This window comes from Gossypium arboreum, chromosome 11, assembly GCF_025698485.1.
Source record: "Gossypium arboreum isolate Shixiya-1 chromosome 11, ASM2569848v2, whole genome shotgun sequence".
NCBI classification, from domain to species: Eukaryota; Viridiplantae; Streptophyta; class Magnoliopsida; order Malvales; family Malvaceae; genus Gossypium; species Gossypium arboreum.
The window spans coordinates 110,696,534-110,711,720 of record NC_069080.1 but is presented as its reverse complement, the minus strand read 5'-3'; the positions used below and the strand labels follow the sequence as shown (position 1 = coordinate 110,711,720).

The 15,187-nt window shown below is 36.2% G+C and overlaps 1 pseudogene; it reads right to left on the bottom strand.

Annotated features, from left to right (window-relative positions):
• LOC108477732 (uncharacterized) overlaps positions 1-15,187 on the bottom strand; it is a 44,006-nt pseudogene that overhangs the window by 13,499 nt on the left and 15,320 nt on the right.

Sequence of the window (15,187 nt, the reverse complement as noted above, 5' to 3'; positions counted from 1 at the left end):
AAATTTAGAGGCTCCATATGGACTTCAAAGTTGAATTCTAGAATTAATTGATTTGGCCTATACATATTAGGTTAGTGATTTTCTTGTATTTTGATTTGTTTGTCTTGTTAAGGAATTATCTTCCTCTGGTAAGGTGCCGACAATGCCGAGAGAAAAAGAAAGAAGTTTGATGCCTAGATTGAGAACACAGTAAAAAAAAATACAAATTATCTTTCTCCCGGCTCCTTACGGAAAAGACCTCTCGGTAAATATTTTTGCATAAATTATGTTTTTTTTCAAATTATTTGTTTTCATTTCCCTAATACGTTGTTGTTTAATATATTATTTCAATCTTCAGGTTTTTCGATTCAATTATGGTCAACAAAAAGATCGAACCTTTTTTTAAGAAAAGGGTGTCAGAAAGCAATAATGATCAATTGGTTCGTAAACCTTCTATTATTAGTGGAGAAAAATCAAAGATCAGATCTTCTCAAGATCCTGAACAAGATATCATGTCTTTTCAATCCTAAGCTTCTGAACGCGATATCGAGTCTTCACAAGCTCCTAAACGAGATATCTAGTCTTCTCAATCCCAAGATCCTGAATGATATATTAAGTCTTTCCAAACTCCTGAATGAGATATCAGGTCTTCTCAAGTTTCTGAATGTCCTCGTAAGGTGTCGAGAGGCAAAATAAAGGAGTTTTATTCTTCTTCTTTAGAGCATGATCTGGGACTTCAAAATTCTATTTGGGATTACCCTCCAAATCAACAGGCCGAACTCCATCAAGTTTACATTAATCTTGGGTCATATCAACTGATTCTTCTAAGTGAGGCTCCACCATCTCCTCATTATATTGACAAGAATGGATGATGATTTCTCCCATCTTAATACAAGTTATTCCCAGATTGGCTCGAGTTTTCACCAAGTAAGAATGTCACATATTGCCTTCCTTGTTTTCTTTTCAGCAATCCATTTAGACGTCAATGAAATACTTTTACAAGCCAAGGATTTCGATCATGGAAGAAGGTAAATGAAGGATCTAAATGTCCTTTTGTTACTTATGTGGGTAAGGATGCAAATTCTTTACACAAGAATGCAATGAAAAATTATCTCGATCTTCATAACTCCTTAAAAAATATTGAGAGGATTATTGATAAACAAAATTTTGAACAAATTGCAAGAAATAGGCTATAGCTCAAGGTGTCGATAGATGCTGTTAAGTGGCCTGTATTTCAAGGTTGTACCTTTAGGGGACGCTTTGAAGCACAAGATTCAAGAAACAAATGTAACTTTCTTGAACTAATAAAACTCTTGGCTTCTTATAATAAAGATATGAGGGTAATTGTCTTAGAAAATGTCCCTCAAAAATGCATAGTATGTAAGTCCAACATTATTTCTATTTTGGCGAGAAAAATTCAGGGATTCAATCGGGAAGAGATTGGAGATTCAAACATTTTCAGTTTGAGTTAAGTGCACATTTAGCGGTCACAATTTTAGTATATTCATATTCTTGAATTCGTATCAGCCCCACAATCATAATGCAACACAACCCCAAAACCTGAAGTCCCTAGTTTTCTAAAGTGGAATCATCAACATTAAACTTCAAAGCTCCCTCTATATAGGGATCGCACTGAACATTGAATTTGTTTTTAACCAAAAAATAGTCTTGGACACATACGCTTGAGTCATCTTAAAAATTCCACTCATTAACGAAACCCCCTCCTTAACTGCCTTTAGCCAATAGTAAGCCATCGTTTTAGTTGGAAATGTTGAAACCAGAGAATCTGATTTACTTAGAAACTTACTTTTTGTGAAATCAGCCTTTGACTTTTTTCTTGATTTTATGTGAAATAGTATATTAGTTTCTTAATTTTGTTTCCCACTTTAGCATCTAAATAGTTTCAATTAGAATAAAATAGTTTTTCATTCTTGAAATTCTTCAAGGTATCAATTCCAAAACATATATTATTAATCCAATTATTTTTCCAATAACTAGAAATTGCATGACTGGAGATAAAAGATATTGGAGTTATCGGTCGATATCTCACCCAAACTGAAACAACGTCTAAAGAGAATCAGGATAGATTTGAAAGTTTTCATACTCCTATCATAGGTTACAAGCTCAATGAAAACAAATATATTCCTCATTCCCAATTAGTTAAAATGTTCATTTGTGGTCGAGGAAAAATATTTTCAGTTGAATAACATTTTTTATATGCTTCTGTGCCCCTTATTTATTGAATCAAATGTTATTAGCCTTTAAAAGAAAAAAATTAAAGTGAAATTTTGTTAGAAATACTAGATAAGCAATATGTAACACCCCAAATCTAACCTAGATGTTATGGCCGAATTCGAAAGTGTCACAAAGTAGGGGTTTTGAAAATGGAGTTGTCTTGTCAGAATATTTACATTTTTATTCGAAAAAACCATTTATTTAGTTCATTTGCCAAAGCTTATTACAGCGAAGCCTTTAAACAGTTATATTTTAAAAACACTATCGTGTTTTAGAAAAACCTTTGTTTGCGTATAAATTTTCAATTTTTAAGAAAAACATTTTGCTAAAGCATGCAATTTATCAAATAGATAAAACCAAAACCCACAGTTATAAAACTACAAAGTCCAGAGAGTCTCAAAATTACAACTCTCCAATGTAAACCAAATTAATTAAATTTAAGAAATTTTACGAACGTGTGCTTACCACTGAGTCTCTATCGCACTGATCCGCCTAAGCTTGTGGATTACTTGACAAAATAGACAACAGATGTGAGTTTACGAAAGCTCAACGTGTAACCCATCAAAATTAAGCATTCAAACATACAGAATTATATATATAATCAGAAATAGATACAGTTTCAGATTTAGAATCAGATCCAGTCTTAGATTATTGAAGCAGATATGCATCAATCCTATCCCCATCCTCTACACACCATCTCCGACCATCCCATCACACAATGTGGGGTTTAAAACGCCTACCCATCCCTACACACCACATTGTGCCATTAAGACACATATCAGAAAATATGCAGCCAAGCTGTCAGAATATAGGCGATTAACGCTGAACAAAATACTTCCTCCTCATATACAAATCCTACCCCAATAACAGATATAGAAAAATTAGATACAAATATAACAGATTAGACATGCTCAACAGGCTTATATATAGTTAACAGTTATACGTGTAGGAGTACAGTTAGGCATACATTCAATATCCTTCTCAGATCAAACTATCAGAACATTTTAGCACACAAATAGAAGTTTAATAGCCCTTACTGACCCTACAATAGGCCCACAGTCGATCGGAGTAACCCGTGCAACTTTTGGGAAAATTCCAAAATTAGGGGCCCATATGCCCGTGTAGCCTGCCCTTGTGGGCCTACATGACTGTGTGGCCCAAACGCCCAACTTGGCTTAGCCTATATGGCCCACATGGCCTAGCCCGTGTGGCCCACATGGCCACACTCAAGCCACCACACGGCCGTGTCCTGCGCACGGCCAAGCCTTCGTCATTCACATGGCAGTGCCTCGCACATGACCATCCACACGAGCAACCACACGGTTGTGTCTCACACACGGCCATCTACATAGGTGACCACACGCCCGTGTAGTGTCAACAGTGAAGTTTTTTGGCTTTCACTGAAGCTTGATTTTTAGTGTTCCGAGTACACACCTGGTACAGTTTTGATGATAAAACGACCCTGAGCCTTTTGAAACCTAAAAAATAGAGTACCTAACATTGAAATTAGCAATTAAATCACAAATTCCTCAAACCCAAATCGAGCCAAACACACTCACTTATCGCAATCACACCAGTTTACTCGCACAAACCAGACCATTGGAGTGGAATGACAAGCGTCGTTTTGCCTATCAAAATAAAATAAACCTCTTCAAAAATAAAATAAATAAATAAATAGGTAGAATAGTGGAAGAGGGTCGATCCACAGGGAGTTTAATGGAATTTTTGATTAAATTTCTTGTTCTCGACCTAGGAGCTGAAATGGAAAAAAAAAAAGGTGATTTGAGAAGTAACAAGAAAATAAAATAAAAAGTAAAAGTGCAAAGAAAGATGTATTAAAATAAAAGCAATAAAATAAAGAAGATGAAAGATTAAGTTGAATAAACACGAGTATAAGAATAGCCTCGAGCTATTTTCGTCAATTCCCACGATCATCGAAAATAGATTTTTACTCCGGGATTCATGTCGGTTACAGTCTACGAGGCCCAACCCATCGTAACTTGCTTTTCTCTCATGTAACCGATCCTCCCAAGTCTATCTTCAAAAGTCGATTCTTAAGTAAATCAACCACATCTATCGCCGTTAAAATACTTAGTTTTAAAACAGGAAAAACCCAACTCGAAAGTTGTCTTATCAAGAATCATTTTCGATCTCGTCTTTCCTTAGAGGACCGCCGCTAAGAGTGTTCATAGGAAGTCGAAATGCCACAGGCCGATCCTTCCTCCCAACTATAAAATTAAACGAATCCAGACCAACAGATCCTTTTTGATTTGAAAAACGTTCAAAAATTTTAGTAAGTCCGATTGCCAAACTATCTAAGCAGAAAGACGAAAATGTATCCCGAAGGGATTTAAGCAATATTCAATTCTCACGTGAGGAATTGATTCGTACTAGCTCTTGGCTTGAGAAAAATTAGCCAAGCATGATATTGATTATCATGCTTAACATGTTTTGATAATGTAAAAACATAAAATAAAATAAAGTAAAGTAGAAATAAAACAAAGAAGAAAATTTTATTAAAAATGAAAACAAAGTAGCAATAAGAACAAAAGACAAGAGATACGTAGCCTTACCCAAAGGTGGGTATTTATATGCTTCAAATTCCCAAATCAACAAGGAAAACTAATCAAAAAAAGATAAGATAATATCTATAAAATTATGAAAATGAAATCCAAAATCCCCCAAATCACGTCAATAGATCAAGATAAGTTGTTTCCAGAATATTCCCCGTGTTGACTTCTGATTTGCCACGTCAGATCTGTGTCGTGCCCAGCGTCGTGCCCACGACTCCAGCCGCGATAGAATAAGCGTCGTGCCCACGACTCCAACCGTGACAGAATAAAAAGAAAAAAACTGCAGATTACGTCTTTTTGTTGCCATTTCCAGTATTGGGTTCACTACACAAGAAATAAATCAAATACAACCAATTAAGTAGTGAAAAATTCATAAGACAAAGGAATTAACAAGCAAAAAGTGTCAAATATAAGAGTACTTCAAATTCCCCCTCACTTGTCTCATACTTGCCCTCAAGTATGTTTGAAATAAATTAATCAAAAGCTTCATCATCTTTCTCCTAAATCGTTGCAAGTCTTAAACAAAGTTATGAGAGTTCAAGTGCACAAAAAATGACGTGAGTAAAACATGAATAAAAAAACGAATAGGTGCAAGCAAGAACAATTATTCAACCTTACCATTGTCTATCAATTATCAATCAAATTCTAACCTAAGCTTAATTCTTACCAAGATGCATTCAAATCACTCAAAGTGTTTCGGGTGTAGAAATCAAATTCACTCAAAGTTAAAATTTGAATAAGGGTCTCCATAGGCTTGTGGCAAGATCAATTCTCCACTACTTTAAAGAAATGAGATGCAAAAATCATTAGGACTTTTAATAAATGGTGTAATGGGGCTTAGGTAAAGGTAGGGAATAAGGCTAAAATGAGGCTAAAGAAAGTTAAGACAAGAGTTTCCCAGCAAGTAACTATATCATGTCCACAACCTTAGAAAACATAGGCAACAAGAATAAGCAAACTAAACAAAGGTAGCTATAATGAACAAATCATCAAACTTTTTTCTTTTAACTTTTTTTTTCTTTTTTTTCGAATTATTTTTTCTTTTTTTTGTGCTTTTTTTTCTTTTTTTTTTGAACATTATCTCACGACCTTAAACTTATGCTCTTTGTCTTGTCAAGGGTGGAAGAGAGGAATAAATGAAAAGGCTCGAGTTTAAAATCTTGGTGAAAACAAAGAAAACGGGATTAGGCTTCAACTTGGTTCATTAAGGGAAAAGAAAGGGTGAATCCTAATGCCTAAATTATATTAATGCATCAAATTCCAATGTAATCTCAAAATGCATACAAGCCACAAGTTCTAGATTCCAAAGTCCAAATTGACACTCTCAGGCAAGAAAAAAGAGCATGAAAATATAATCATACATGCTAAAGACTCAAGTTCTCACAAAATGGGCTAATTAATTAAGCTAGGTGAGAAATTCAACTAACAACATGAAGACAAATTGTAAGGGTTGTCAAATTGGACTTACTCATATTATTCGATTATCAAGCATGCTAGAATTCAAGTATCTTTATGAACTAAAATAATCATAACATGCTTAGCGGCAAGCAACGGCAAAGGAGTTGTTCTTCTAATCAATTCAAACAAACATATCATCAAACAAATATGATAAGCAAGGCGAAATTAATGTCATCCTTTACCCTCCCCCTCACTTAATCGTATTGTCCTAATACGGAAAAATAAATGTAAAGTACATTTAAGAACAAAGAAAGGTAAAGGATACTCCCCGTGATCAATGACGACGGCAGCCATGGCTGAGGTAAAGGAAGGAGAGTATTTCCGTGATGTTCTCTTCTAGGGCCTGGAGGGGTCTGAACAAACGACAAATAAAAAAAGTTTAAAATTGATGAAAAGTAAACAAATGGGTTGCCTTCCATTTAGCGCTTTGTTTAACGTCGTTAAGCTCGACATTTTCCTGTCAGATTTTTGGCTCTTCCAACCCGATTTCTTCAATTAGTCCGATTGGTGTGCTCTCGAAGAAAGGTTTTAGCCGTTGTCCATTAACTTTAAACCGTGCACCTGAGCTATCCTCAATTTCCATGGCTCCATGAGGAAAAACATTGATCACGGTAAATGGTCCGCTCCACTTGGACTTAAGTTTTCCTGCAAAAATTTTTAATTTTGAGTTAAATAGGAGAACTTTTTGCCCAACGAAAAATGATTTAAATGAAATGCGCTTGTCATGAAATGCTTTTGTTTACTCTTTATAATTTTGTGCGCTATCGTAAGTGTTGCGGCGAATCTCCTCAAGCTCTTGGATATGAAGTTTCCGTGCTTCACCAACAGCGTTCATCTCCATATTACATTCCTTCATCGCCCAAAATGCCTTATGCTCGAGTTCTATAGGCAAGTGGAAAGGTTTACCGAAAACAAGTCGGTAAGGTGACATCTCGATAGGTCCTTTGTAGGCCGTGCGATATGCCCACAACACATCAACTAACTTCAAGCTCCAATCTTTTCAGTTTGGTTTAACGATCTTCTCTAGGATTGACTTGATTTCTCGATTTGAAACCTCTGCTTGTCCGTTGGTTTGTGGATGATAAGCTGTTGCTATCCGCTGAGTCACGCCATATTTCTTCATCAAAGCTTCGATGAATCGGTTAACGAAATGTGTTCCTCTGTCGCAAATGATCGCTCTCGGAGTTCCAAATCTTGAGAAAATAAAATCACGTAAAAAATTAGTTGTGGTTTTCGCATCATTTTCTCAGGTGCCTTTCGCCTCTACCCATTTCAAAACGTAATCAACGGCCAAAATAATGTATAAATTTCCAAATGATGAGGTAAATGGCCCCATATAATCGAGCCCCCACACATCGAAAATTTCACAGATGTGTATAGGATTTAATGGTATCTCACTCCTTCGACTTAGATTTCCGACTCTTTGGCACCTGTCACATGCTTTGCAAAAGTTGTAAGTGTCCTTAAACAAGGTTGGCCAATAAAATCCGCACTCAAGAATTTTGTGTACAGTTCCTTTAGGGCCAAAATGTCCACTGCAAGCATAGGAATGACAAAACTCAAGTATGGATTTTACCTCGCTGTTACTTACGCATCGTCGTACTATTTGATCCGAGTAATTTTTCCATAAATATGGATCATCCCAAATGTAGTATCGAGACTCTCTTTTTATGCGTTTGATCTCAGATTGAGATAGATTGTTCGGAAATTTACCCGTAGCTAGAAAATTTGCAAAATCGGCGAACCATGGGAATGATGCGTGTGCTTCCATCAATGTTTCGTCTGGAAATTGTTCTCGTAGGGGAGGTTCGACTGGTGAAGTAGGTAAACGGCTTAGGTGGTCAGCTACTAAGTTTTCGCTTCCCTTTTTATCCTTGATTTCAAGATTGAACTCCTGCAGTAAGAGAATCCATCGTATCAACCTCAGTTTTGCTTCTTTTTTGTTTATTAAGTATTTCAGCGCTGCATGATCGGAAAAAACAAAAATTTTTGTTCCTAATAAATAAGAACGAAATTTTTCTAATGCAAAAATGATAGCAAAAAGCTCTTTTTTCGTTGTCGAGTAGTTGTGTTGAGCTGAGTCGAGAGTCCTAGAGGCATAGGCTATCACGTGTAGTCCTTCTTTACTTCTTTGGCCGAGAACGGCTCCCACGCTAAGGTCAGATGCGTCACATATAATCTCAAATGGTAAAGTCCAATTTGGTGGTTGTACAATTGGTGCGGATATAAGCCTTCCCTTAAGCTCATCGAATGAATCTTTGCAAGATTGATCAAAAGTAAAATTCACGTCCTTTTGTAGTAATCGGCAAAGAGGTTCTGCCAACTTAAAGAAGTCCTTTATGAACCGTCGGTAGAAACCTGCATGGCCAAGAAAACTACGAATTTCCCTCACCGAAGTGGGGTATGGAAGTGAGCGAATTACATCAATCTTTCCCTTATCAACGGCAATTCCTTAGGCCGAAACCACATGACCGAGTACCAATCCTTTACTTACCATGAAATGGCATTTCTCGTAGTTTAAAACCAATTTAAATTCAATGAATCGATTAAGAACATAAGAAAGATTGGAAGGGCATTGGGAGAATGAATTACCGTAAATAGTAAAATCATCCATAAATACCTCTATTCCTTGCTCGATGTGATCGGAGAAAATGCTTAACATGCATTGTTGAAATGTGGCCGGAGCGTTGCAAAGACCGAAAGGCATTCTTCTATAGGCGAAAGTTCCAAAAGGGCAAGTGAATGTTGTTTTTTCTTGGTCTTCAGGCGCCACCAGAACCTGAAAAAATCCAGAAAATCCATCAAGACAACAGTAATGTGTTTTTCCAACAAGTCTTTCGATTATTTGATCGGTAAATGGTAAAGGAAAATGGTCTTTTCTGGTTTGTGAGTTGAGTTTCCTATAATCGATACACATTCTCCAACCATTTTGTACTCTCTTCGGAATCATTTCTCCTTCGGCATTTTCGACCACTGTAATTCCAGTCTTCTTTGGCACAACATGGACTGGACTTACCCACTTGCTATCAGAAATGGGGTAGATAATGTCAGCATCTAGCAACTTTTGAATCTCCTTCTTCACAACCTCCATCATTGGTGGGTTTAAACGTTCTGGCCTTCTCTCGTTGGTTTTCCGTTCTCCTCTGTTTTAATTTTATGCATGCAAGTGGATGGACTTAAGCCTTGGATATCAGCTAATGTCCATCCAATTTCCTTTTTATAGGTGCGCAAAACAGCAATCAATTCTTCCTCTTCCTGTCATGATAATTCACTTGAAATGATAATTGGCAAGGTTCGGTTATCACCCAAAAATTCGTATTTGAGATGCGATGGAAGTTGCTTCAATTCTAGTTGTGGCACCTGCAAAATTAAGGGAAGGGGTTTAGATGGAATTAATCGAGAATCAGAAATGGAGGAAAGAGTTGAAATGATTTCGCTTTCATCATCGAGATCCTCCAATTTCCTATAAAAATCAAAAAACAAATCAGTTTTGATAAAATCATCAGCTAACGGATCTATAATATCAATAAAATTTAAACTTGTGATGGAATTAAGATACTTCATAGCTTTGTACACATCGAATTTAACCACTTCCCCGTCAAATTCCATGGTTAAGATGCCGTTACGGACATTAATCTTTGTATGCGCTGTTGACAAGAAAGGGCGTCCAAGTAAGATTTTTGATCCGTTGTTGCTGCGGTCATTTTCCATGTCAATAATGTAAAAATTAGCAGGGAAAATGAGATCGTTTACCTTTACCAACACATTTTCTAGTACCCCTTCGGGGTAGATAACTGACCCATCAGCTAATTGAACCGTCACTTGCGTCTCTTTTAATGGTTCTGTTGAAATTTTGTTGTAGACGCTTAGTGTAGACGCTTAGCGGCATGACATTAATAGATGCGCCTAGATCACACATTGCCCTTTTTATTCTGACTTTTCCTATTTTGCACGGAATTGCAAACATCCCTTGGTCCTTGTATTTCGGTGGTAGGCGGCTTTGAAAAATGGCCGAAATATTCTCGTTGAGGTTAACTTTTTCATTGCCGGATAACCGCCTCCGATTTGTGCATAAGTCTTTCAAAAACTTCGCATATTTTGGCACCTTTCGAATGACATCAAGAAGTCGAATATTGATTTCCACTTTTTTGAATATATCCAAAATTTCCTTCTCCTCTTCCTTTTTGTCACCCCTTGCAAGCTTTCCTAGAAAGGAATGAGGAGTCTCGTAAGTAGAAAAGGAAGGACTAGGAATGAATTTACCTGAGGTAGGCGAGGATTTTTCTTCTTGACTCTTCAAAGAAGTGCCTTCTTTGTCTTTCTCGATTTTCTCGGGCTCCTTTGTCGACTCTGGTGAAATTACGGTACCACTTTGTAAAGTAATCGCGCTCACATTTTCTCTTGGATTTGTTTCAGTTTGAGAGGGCAATCATCCTTGAGACTCTAGACGACCAACGATTTGGGCTAGTTGGCTTATTTGTTTGTCAATTTCTTGGAGATGAGATTGTGTTTGGGTTTGGAATTTCTCTTGTGAAATGGCCAACTTTTCAACAATGGTCTAAAGAGAGGTTTTTTGTGGTGATTGATTTGGAAAGGGAGGTGGTCTCGGTTGGTAATTTTGGTTTTTGTTTCTATACCTCATATTTGGATGATCTCTCCAACCGGGATTGAAAGTGTTACCGTAGGGATTGTATGGCCTTTGAGGAGGTCCTGGGAAATTATTTATGGCATTGACTTAGGCGCCCGTCTCATCTTGTAGCATTGGACATGAATCGGTTGGGTGGTTCGGCATCGTGCAGATTCCACAAACCTTCGCGGCTCCTATCTTACCTATGACAAGAGAATTGACAATATCAGTCAATTTGTCTATTTTATTTTCCAAAAAAATGGTACTTACTTCGTGAACCCGTTGGCTAGGTTCACTTGAAGAGCCGAACTGTTGCGAGTTTGCGGCCATAGTAGAGATTAGAGTTCTAGCATTTTCTGGCGTCATATTGACGAGTGCGCCACCACTTGCAGCATCCACCATCATTTTGTCCATCGGAAGCATCCCTTCATAGAGATACTGAAGAAGGGTCTGCTCGGATAGGCCATGCTGCGGGTAACTTGCGCATAACTTTTTGAACCTTTCCCAGTAGTCGTAGAGAGATTCATCGCTCCTTTGCTGGATTCCCAAAATGCTTTGCCTAAGCTCGCTCGCCTTTGCTGCTAGAAAATACCTATCAAGGAAAACACGAGATAGTTCAGCCCATGTGATTATTGAGTTAGGCGGAAGATAAAATAACCATTCCTTAGCCATTCCAGCTAAAGAAAAAGGAAATGACCTTAGTTTGATTTGGTCTTTCGAGACTCCTTGCGGCTTCATGCTACTACACACCATGTGGAATTCGGTGAGATGTTTATGTGGGCTTTCGCTAGGAAGACCGTTGAATGTAGGGAGGAGATGAATTAACCCTATTTTGAGTTGAAAAGGGGTAGTGCCTTGAGGAAAGGTAATGTAGAGCGGTTGTTGTACGGCGGGGGCGGCAGCAAGCTCTCTAATGGTTTGGTTCTCCATTTGCTCCAGTTCAAACGTGGGATTTGTTATTGGATTAGTGGTGTTGGGAGATGGTCTTTCGTTGAGAGTTTGTTCCGGTTTACGCGGTGGTGTCGTAGAAGTAGATTCCAGATTGGATTGTCGTTCTCTTTGCTCTTGCTGCTTCTTTCGTCGAAGTGTTTGACCGTGGTTTCTATGAGCACTTGCTTCAATTTCCGGGATATATTGAACTAGAGTCCCCGGGTTTCTCCTGGTCATAAAAATCAAACAAAATAATCAATAATTGCTTAAAATAAAACTCCCCAGCAACGACGTCAATTTTGACAAGCGTCGTTTTGCCTATCAAAATAAAATAAACCTCTTTAAAAATAAAATAAATAAATAAAAAGGTAAAATAGTGGAAGAGGGTCGATCCACAGGGAGTTTAATGGAATTTTTGATTAAATTTCTTGTTCTCGACCTAGGAGCTGAAATGGAAAATAAAAAAAAAAGGGTGATTTGAGAAGTAACAAGAAAATAAAATAAACAAGTAAAAGTGCAAAGAAAGATGTATTAAAATAAAAGCAATAAAATAAAGAAGATGAAAGATTAAGTTGAATAAACACGAGTATAAGAATCGCCTCGAGCTAGTTTCGTCAATTCCCACGATCATCGAAAATAGATTTTTGCTCCGGGATTCATGTCGGTTACAGTCTACGAGGCCCAACCCAACGTAACTTGCTTTTCTCTCATGTAACCAATCTTCCCAAGTCTATCTTCGAAAGTAGATTCTTAAGTAAATCAACCACGTCTATCGCCGTTAAAATACTTAGTTTTAAAACAGGAAAAACCCAACTCGGAAGTTGTCTTATCAAGAATCATTTCTGATCTCTTCTTTCCTTAGCGGACCGCCGCTAAGAGTGTTCATAGGAAGTCAAAATGCCACAGGCCGATCCTTCCTCCCAACTGTAAAATTAAACGATTCCAGACCAATGGATCCTTTTTTATTTGAAAAACGTTTAAAAATTTTAGTAAGGCCGATTGCCAAACTATCTAAGCAGAAAGACAAAAATGTATCCCGAAGGGATTTAAGCAATATTCAATTCTCACGTGAGGAATTGATTCGTACTAGCTCTTGGCTTGAGAAAAATTAGCCAAGCATGATATTGATTACCATGCTTAACATGTTTTGATAATGCAAAAACATAAAATAAAATAAAGTAAAGTAGAAATAAAACAAAGAAGAAAATTTTATTAAAAATGAAAACAAAGTAGCAATAAGAACAAAAGACAAGAGATACTTAGCCTTACCCAAAGGTGGGTATTTATAGGCTTCAAATTCCCAAATCAACAAGGAAAACTAATAAAAAAAAGAGAAGATAATATCTATAAAATTATGAAAATGAAATCCAAAATCCCCCAAATCACGTCAATAGATCAAGATAAGTTGTTTCCAGAATATTCCCCGTGTTGACTTCTGATTTGCCACGTCAGATCTGCGTCGTGCCCAGCGTCGTGCCCACCCAACCGTGACAGAATAAAAAGAAAAAAACTGCAGATTATGTCTTTTTGTTGCCATTTCCAGTATTGGGTTCACTACACAAGATATAAATCAAATACAACCAATTAAGTAGTGAAAAATTCATAAGACAAAGGAATTAACAAGCAAAAAGTGTCAAATATAAGAGTACATCATGGAACTATTGCTTCACTACCGTCTCCTATGCAACAAATTACAAAACTTCAACCTTCAGAAATCAGAAACTAAACGAACACAAACAACCCCACTTACCGATTCCACGAAAACCAAGATTCAAAGTCCACAAGCAGGGTTTAATGACAGAATTAGAAAGTGAAGAAGGGTGGGTTTTCTACTATTTCGTCAAAGGCAGAAAAAGAAAAAAGAAGGAAAATCAAAGGGAAATTTCTATTTGGTAAAAGAAATAAAGAAAAATGTCAAAACCCAAGAATTTTTTGGAAAAACAAAAAATAAAATAAAAAAATAGATAATATCCCCAAATCCCCCATACCTATCCCACTAACACACGACACACAACCACCTCAGAAATTTGGCTCCATTGAAACTCTATCAGCTAACCGAGCAAAAATGTACCCATTCTCGCGCAGGGATTCAAACACAAGACTCCTAACACACCAACACCCTTACCACACAAACCAGCAAGCTCATTCTAATATGGATTTACAAAAAAAATTATATAAGCCCGTTGAACAAGGATAAGGCTTGGATCAAAAATAACAAAATTTAGCAAAGACAAAGCTTGAACCCAAGACCTCTCATACACACTCAGAACACTTAACCACTAAAGCAAATACACATTTGTGTTAAATATTTACGGAAACAGTAATAAGAAAGTCAGGGTGTTACACAATATGGACTTGTGGATTGTGATTTGAAATGGTTTGCCCAATAACTTTCAACATATCATTCACTAGATGTATGTTTTTTAAAGCACAAGATCTTAGGACACAAATAAATCACCTTCACGCCTGAATAATTTGAACCTCCATACCCTTGTCTAACCATTCCTTCATCGCTCTCGGTAATTCCTTGTGTCTTGAATGTGTAGGAAAGTGGTTATATATGTATATAAAAGAAATAACTTAGAGAGATATAACAAATCAATTTTTATATTATTCAACTCATTCATGTGTTTCACTTTATTCTAAGTTAAAATGTCTAGCCATTTCATTGTGAAAGCACTTCTTTGTTGATGATAAATAGAATGGAGATAGGCTAGTTGGAACCATAAAAGACTTCAATTCTATTTAAATTTAGAAAAAATTAATAGAAAGTATTAGTCAAAGTATTAGTCAATGTTTAATTTAATAAATATAATTAATTAAACAATTTCAATTTAATAAGAATTTTGATTTTAATAGTAATAAAAATAATATAAATTTTATTTTAATAAAAATAATAATTTAAATTTTATCATAAACTAACTTTTTAAGTCATAAGAAATCAATTCATTCTATCAATTTAATTACGAAATAATGAATAAACTAGTCCATATTTAATTTAATAAAATAATCATTAAAGAGTTTTATTTTAATAAGGATATTAATGTTAATAATAATAATATATTTTATTTTAATTAAAATAAATTGAAACTAAAATAAAAAAATAATTCACTATCTCTAATACGTACATTTATGTATAATTTGAGGGGAGAAGAAAAAGGCAGAGAAATTGCAAAGGGTTTATATAATTTTGAAGGGTTTCTGTAGTTTCGAAAAAGATCCAGGTGAGTTTAGTAGTGCAACTAGAGATTGACCTTTTGAAGGTAATAGCTACTAACAATTACTCACTTTAATCTGACTTTTGAGGCTCTATTGGAGGTACCGGTGACATTAAAAGAAGGTTTACTTGACCTAGCAAAGCACTCGAAAATTGCTTTTAAGGAAA